We start from the raw sequence: 7286 nt of genomic DNA, 5'->3' as shown, positions 1-7286 counted from the left end.
AATAATAATAATAATAATAATAATAACAATAATAAGTTATTAAAAAGATAAGAAAGGAAAAAAAGACAAAAATGGATGCCAGAAGAGATTCTGAAACTTGCTGTTGAATGGAGGGTGGCTAAAGTGAATGTAAGAAATAATAAAATAAAAGAGCTGGAGAGAAGATTCCAAAGGGCAGCTTGAGAATACAAAGTAAAGTATTATAATGAAGTGTGCAAACTTGGAATTAGACAATCAAAAGGGAAGAATGTGCTCAGCCTTTCACAAGCTGAAAGAAGTGAAAAATTCACACCTCAAGTTGCAATGTTAAGGTTTCTATAGGTAAAATATTGAACAACCCAGGAAGCATCAAAAAAAAGAAGGAAAGAGTACACTAGAGTCACTATACCAAAAATAATTGGTCGATATTCAATCATGAGGAGGTAGAATATGATCAAGGACCAATGGCATTGAAGGAAGAAGTTCAAATTGCACTGAAGGAGTTGACAAAATCAAGGCATCAGGAATTGATGGAATATTCACTGAGATGTTTCAACAAACAGATTCAGCACTAGAGGCACTCACTCATTTATGCCAAGAAGTTTGGAAGAGATACCTGGCCAACTAATTGGAAGAGATCCCTATTTGTGCCTGTTCCAAACAAAGGTGATCCAACAGAATGTAGAAATTGTCGTATCGTATCATTAATATAACACAAAAGTAAAATTTTGCTGAAGATAATTCAAAAATGGTTCAGAAGTATATTTACAAAGAATGCCAGAAATTCAAGCTGAATTTGGAAAAGACCATGGAACAAGGAATATCATTGTTGATGTCAGATGGATCTTGGCTGACAGCAAAGAATATGTTTACCTTTATTTTATTGACTATGCAAAGACATTCAGCTGTGCGTGGATGATAACACATTATGGATGCCATTGAGAAGAAAGAGAATTCCAGAATACTTAATTGTGCTTGTGTAATACCTGTACATAGATCAAGAGACAGTCATTCAAACAGAAAAAGAGATACTGTATCATTTAAAAACAGGAAGGGTGTGCATCAGGGTTGTATCATTTCACCACACTTATTTAATCTGATGTTGAGCAGATAATCCAAGAAGCTGGACTATATGAAGAAGACCATGGCATCAGGATTGGAGGAAGTCTCATTAACACCCTGCAATGTGCAGATTGCACAACCTTGTTTGTCAAAAGTGGATGATTTGAGCACTTACGGTGAAGATCAAAGACTATAGCCTTCAGAATGGATAGCACCTCAACATAAAGAAAACAAAATCTTCAAAACTGAACCAATAAACAACATCATAAAAATGGAGAAAAGATTGACATTGTCAAGGATTTCATTTTATTTGGATCCACAATGAACACCCATAGAAGCAACAATCAAGAAATCAGATGAAGAATTGTACTGGGCAAATCTGATGCAAAAGACCTCTTTAAAGTGTTAAAGAGCAAAGATGTCACATTGAAGATTAAGGTATGCCTGACCAGAGCCATGGTATTTTCAATCACCTTACATGCACGGGAAAGCTGGACAATGAATAAGGAAGATCACAAAGGTACTGACATATTTGAATTCTGATGTTGGCAAAGAATACTGAAAAATCCATGGACTGCCAGAAGAATGAACAAATCTGTCTTGGAAGAACTACAGCTGGAATGCTCCTTATAAGCAAGAATGGCCAGAGTTTGTCTCACGTCCTTTGGTCATGTTGTCAGAAGGAACCAGTCCCTGGAGAGGGATATCACTCTGGGTAAAGCAGAAGGTCAGAGAAAAGGGAAAACCCTCAATGAGCTGGAGTGACACAGTGGCTGTCATTATGGGCTTAAGCATAGCAAAGATTATGAGGATGGTGCAGGACTGGGCAGTGGTTTGTTCTGCAGTACATAGGGTTGCTTTAAGTCGGGGCTGACTCAATGGCACCTAACAACAACAATCTTATTTCAAAATCCACACCTACCTCTTCATACGCACACACAACAGTTTGGTCTAAATGTCCCTCCTGATTTAGCTCTTAGCATTTCCAGGCTATCTGCATTATATCTCTTTTTCTACTTAACTTTGTGTAGTCTTATCTCAAAATAACAGTGATATTTTATGTGGCTTACTGGGAAATTAGCAAACACAATGCAAACAAGGGCTTCATAAGCATTCCTGCTTTGAGCTTATCTTCTTGGAACACTCCCTATTACAACCATGAGACAACCATACTGTGAAGAAGCCCGTGCCAACCATGTGGAAAAATAAACAAAATTCAAATAATAGTTATACATCAGATAGCAGATATATGGCTCAACTCAACCATCCCAGCCAGTGCCTAGCGATTTAAGCTACCCAATTTGAGGCCCCAGACATTGTGATGCTCACCCACTGTGTCCTTCCCCTACCTCTGGCCCACAGAATTGTGAGCAAATACCATGACTTTCTTTAGCCACAAAGATTTGGGATAGTTTGTTACATGTCAATAGATAACTAAAACACTGTGTAACCTGGTGGATCGTCTTTGGCTTATTCTTTCTAAACTTCAATTTCTTCTTTAATAAAAGGTGATAATAATGGTACCAATGTCACAGGATTATTGTTATCAATCAATAAGATGATGCATTAGAGTGATTAATATAATGATAAGCAAAGAGTATCTTGAGTATGTCACATATGATAACGATTATTGCTAAAGGAAAACACTGTCATAATTTGATGGATTTGGTCCAAAAAAATATCAGTCAAATAAAATAAAGGTTGACTATTAGGAGATTAATAAAATAACTAGAGTAAATCTGTGCAGCAGGCAATTGGGAATTCCAGGACAGTTCTAGTAATCCAAAACTGTTCTAGTTCCAGCTACTGTTTGTGTTTCCTGGTGCCATTTTTTAGCTGCAGTTTAAATACTGATGGGAATGATTCTGGCTCCTCCAGTAGTTTAGGACTTGAAGGAAATTCCTGGTTAGTTAGCACCTGTTTATTTGGCTGTAATAGAGGATACTGGGTCAAAAATGTGCAGGGACCCACCGTCTGCCTCTGTGCTTCTTAAGAAAAGAGTGGATATTATTTCCTCTTCTTTTCCTACTATTCTCTCCCTTCTACTTCCTTTATCCCAACCCCATTTCTGTCAAATATAGGAACTTTAAGCTATGTCTATTTCAAAACAGGGAGTGGTGTGGAGGAAAGATGGTTGAAAAGTAAAATCACAGTTTATCCAAATTTGCCTTATATTAGAGTGTGTTATCATGGTGTTTTATTGTATTATAATAATTTGCTATAATTATTACAATAGACAAAAACTTCTATTATTTCACTCCTCCTTTGCAAGAACATTATTATACACACTGTATTTATGAAAAATTGATTCTCAGTGAAGTTATGTGACCAAAATAATTAATGAACATTGAACTGGGACAGATCACTGATGAAATTTTCCTCATCTATACAATGGAAATAATTCTACCTACCTACCTCTGGTCACATAGTGCTTAAGGCATGGACTAACCAGAAGGTTGGTGATTCAAACCTCCCAGCTGCTCCACAGAAGGAAGATGGGGCAATCTACTTCTATAAAGATCTACTGCCTTGGAAACCCAATGGAGGTTGTTATGAGTCAGAGTTGACTTGATGGCAGTGAGATAGGTTTTTTTTGGAATATGGTCGTCATGAGTATTATTGGTAATAATGCATGCAAATAGCCGATGATGTTGTTGTTGTTGTTATGTGCCATCGAGTCGGACCTGACTCATAGCGACCCTTCCTTGGGTGTCCGAGGCAGTATCACTACAGAAATAGATTGCCCCATCTTCCTTGCGAGGAGTGGCTGGTGGGTTTGAACCGTCAGCCTTCTGGTTATCAGTCAAGTGCCTTAGGCACTATGCTACCAGAGCTCCCAGCCTATGATAGTGCCTGACATAAAACTATTATAGTTTATTTATTTTTTCCTAATCTAAGCAATATCCCTCTTTATATCTCCAAATCAACAAAAAAAAAAAAAAAAAACCCTCAGTGCCATCGAGTTATTTCCAACTCATAGCAACCCCCATTGAGTTTCTGAGGCTGTAAATCTTTGTAGAAGTAGATCGCCCCATCCTCCTTCTGTGGAGCAGCTGGTGGATTTGAACTGCTGACCTTCTGGTTAGCAGTCAAGTGCCTTATTCACTACACTATCAGAGCTCCTTTATACCTCCAAGGTCCCCTTAATAGTTCTATGCCTGCTTGAGATGCTCCTTACCATCAAAGCCTATGAAAAGACCCCCTATGAGTCCTTATGACAACTTAGTTCTCTGCAAAACATATCTAAATTATCTAATATATATGCAATACAATGAGTGTTTGCATTTTTACTCTCTGAATTGGATGTTAAATTACTGACCTGTATATCTCTTCTGCTGCAAACACCAGGCTCTGGAGTTCACCAAGTCTCCTGTGCATTGTCACCACTCCAATAGATCATTCCTGAGTTACTTTTTATTCCTACAGTAAATTAGATTGAAAGACTGCTAGTGCTGCTCAGCACACCCAGGAGACAGCTATAACTTGGTCAGGGTCATACAGCCAATCAGTAACGCAGGAAAGCAGAGGTAGAAGACCTTAGAACAGAGTGTTATTAGACCAATAAGCTGTTATTTGGTCCTCAGGGAAAGCAGGACACTGGGCAGGTGTTTAAGGTGACTAACACGATGTATTACATACATCTTCTCACTGAACATCTCTTGAAGAATTTAGGATTATGGACAACGATTTTATGTTATACTGAAATTGAAGACATGTTACTGAAGCCAGGAGAGATTCTTTCCTTCTTTTTGTCATTCCTATATAGCTCGGTTGTACTTTTTTCATTTACTTAAATTAAAGCAAGAAGCCAGGACAAAAGTCCTCACAGGGTAGTCCAGTGAATTTGCTGTTTACCTATGTGTTTCTAGAGTTTCATAAATTTATAAAACTCTGAGTTTGGGGGTAATAATATCATCCTATATGACCATTATTCAATATTTAAATCCCCTCTGTAATAATTCCTTTAGAAAATATTTAGCTTCTACTAAGGAAACTCATTGCCTCTTGCATAGCTCATTCATTTCTTTGGATATTTCTAATTCAATAGGAATCTTGCTTCCTTTAATTCTATTCATTTGCTCCTCTTTTATTCTACTGTGCCCATTGTTGTTGTTGTTGTTATGTGTCGTTGAGTCAGACCTGACTCATAGTGACCCCTCTTTGGGTTTTCGAGGTAGTATCACTACGGAAATAGATTGCCCAACCTTCCTTCCAAGGAGTGGCTGGTGGGTTTGAACCCCCAGCCTCCTGGTTAGCTGTCAAATGCCTTAGGCACTATGCCACCAGAGCTCCTACTGTGTCCATTATAGATCATCAAATATTTGTAGAATATAATCATGATCTTTTTACTGGCTTTTAATCCCTAAGGAAATCACCTATAGTTCTTCCAGTCGTTTACTTCTCATGTGTTATAGTGAACACATAACCTTTGGAGTCTGTTTGCAACTATAACAATAGATTTATGATTCAGGACAATTTACTTAAAATCTGTGCCTCAGTTTTGTCTTCTGAACAATAATATCAAGGTGCCTCAGGCTACCATACAAATAAATTACTTGTTATCTTAATCTGAACAGATGTATCATATGGTTGATTGATCATGAATTTACATCAACTAAATATCTTAGATTTTCTATTTTTTTGTGCTTATCTCTGACCTCCTCACTCAATCCTTACATGATTAGCACTTGGACCTAAATGAAAATCTTTTTGCTTTCTTGGAGGTCCCTGAGTGGTGAAAATGATTTACTTTTAACTTCTAACCAAAAAGTTGGTGGTTCAGACCTACCCAGCAGCACTGTTGAGAAAAGGCCTGGCAAAATACTTCTGTAAGGATTATAGCCTATAAAACCCTACAGAGCAGTTCTGCTCTGTAACATGTGGAGTCATCATGAGTGGAAAAGATACATGGATTTGGTTTGGTTTGGGTCATTTTCTCATGGTTCATTAAGCTGATTTAACCTATTTTCTGGAAATGCAGAGTTTCAATAATTTTTTAGATATTTCTGACCAAACAATCATATGATATTGGCTCATATCCTCTTAGGGATTATGTGGCAGGTTAGATTTACTGTTTGACGAAGGCCAAGGAAATATATGTAATCCTTTGGTAAGTACCTGATGTATTAATGGAGTAGGTACTATCCCTTGATCAGTCTTCTTGCAACTGTGCAACAATGGTGCCAAGGGAAAATATCATGCTTAGAATGCATCTCATAATTAATTTAGAGTATAGTGCATGTTTATAAGCAAAGGACAAATTTGTGCTGTTTATTCAACAATAGGGTTTTCATGTGAGTGGATCAATACAGTCCTTGTTATTAAAATTTCACTGGTGACCTCTTGATTTCATCCATTTATTGTTTGAAACTAATGATATGGCCTATAAAAAAACAAACTTATAGTCTTTGAGTTGATTCTGATTCATAGTGACCCCCAATGGGTTTCCAAGGCTGTAAATCTTTATGGAAGTAGAACTTCCTATCTTCCTTCTGTGGAGCAGTGGGTGGGTTTGAACCACACACCTTCTGGTTAGCAGCCAAATGCCTTATCCAACAATCCACCAGAGCTCCATGATACTACCTATGTGACTCCTTAAATTTATAAAACAATAGTTGTCACCCATTCTCCAAAATCAGCTACGTAGGAATTATTGGAATACCTAAGGACAGTGAGATGTATTCATGACTTTGCTATGTTTACTCATCGATGTGACCTTGAAAATTACTTACTTGAGTTTCATTAAGAAGAGTAATCAACTTCAAGTAGTTGCTTCTCTCCATAGGTAATTTCTAACTAATTCTCTGAGTATCCTCCTGACTTATTTTAGGCTCTTTGAGGTTTTAACTTTCTAACACCCTACTCAGGGTAACTATGAATATAAACATTCTTCCTAGTTCCATTTAATAGATTTGTCACAGGACATTTTGACATATTTTCTGATCTCACAGTCTTCTAAAATTGCATAAGCCTTTTCCCTGTGATGCCTTGCTTCTGTTCTGCTCATATTTATAGTTTCCTTTTATTATCACTACTGTGTTTTAAAAATGTTTTAGATATTATTTGACCTTTAAAACTTTGTTTTCTGACCATAAGGTTCAATGATTCATTTAATTCAAATATTTTGGAGAGTTGTTGTTGTTATGTGCCATGGAGTCTGACCGGACACATAGCGACCCCCTTCTTGGGTTTCCGAAGCAGTATCACTACGGAAGTAGGTTGCCCCATCTTCCTTCCAAGAAGTG

At 37.3% G+C, this 7286-nt stretch overlaps 1 pseudogene; it reads right to left on the bottom strand.

Moving 5' to 3' along the window:
* The window catches only part of LOC103194678, a 39697-nt pseudogene extending 35278 nt beyond the window's left edge, over window positions 1-4419 (bottom strand).
* Between the last annotated feature and the right edge of the window lie 2867 nt (window positions 4420-7286).

This window comes from Orycteropus afer, unplaced genomic scaffold (genome assembly GCF_000298275.1).
Source record: "Orycteropus afer afer isolate SDZICR_OR568_19922 unplaced genomic scaffold, OryAfe1.0 scaffold00047, whole genome shotgun sequence".
In the NCBI taxonomy this organism is placed as follows: Eukaryota; Metazoa; Chordata; class Mammalia; order Tubulidentata; family Orycteropodidae; genus Orycteropus; species Orycteropus afer.
The sequence above is the reverse complement of the archived record's forward strand: the minus strand, read 5'-3'. Positions and strand labels throughout refer to the sequence as shown.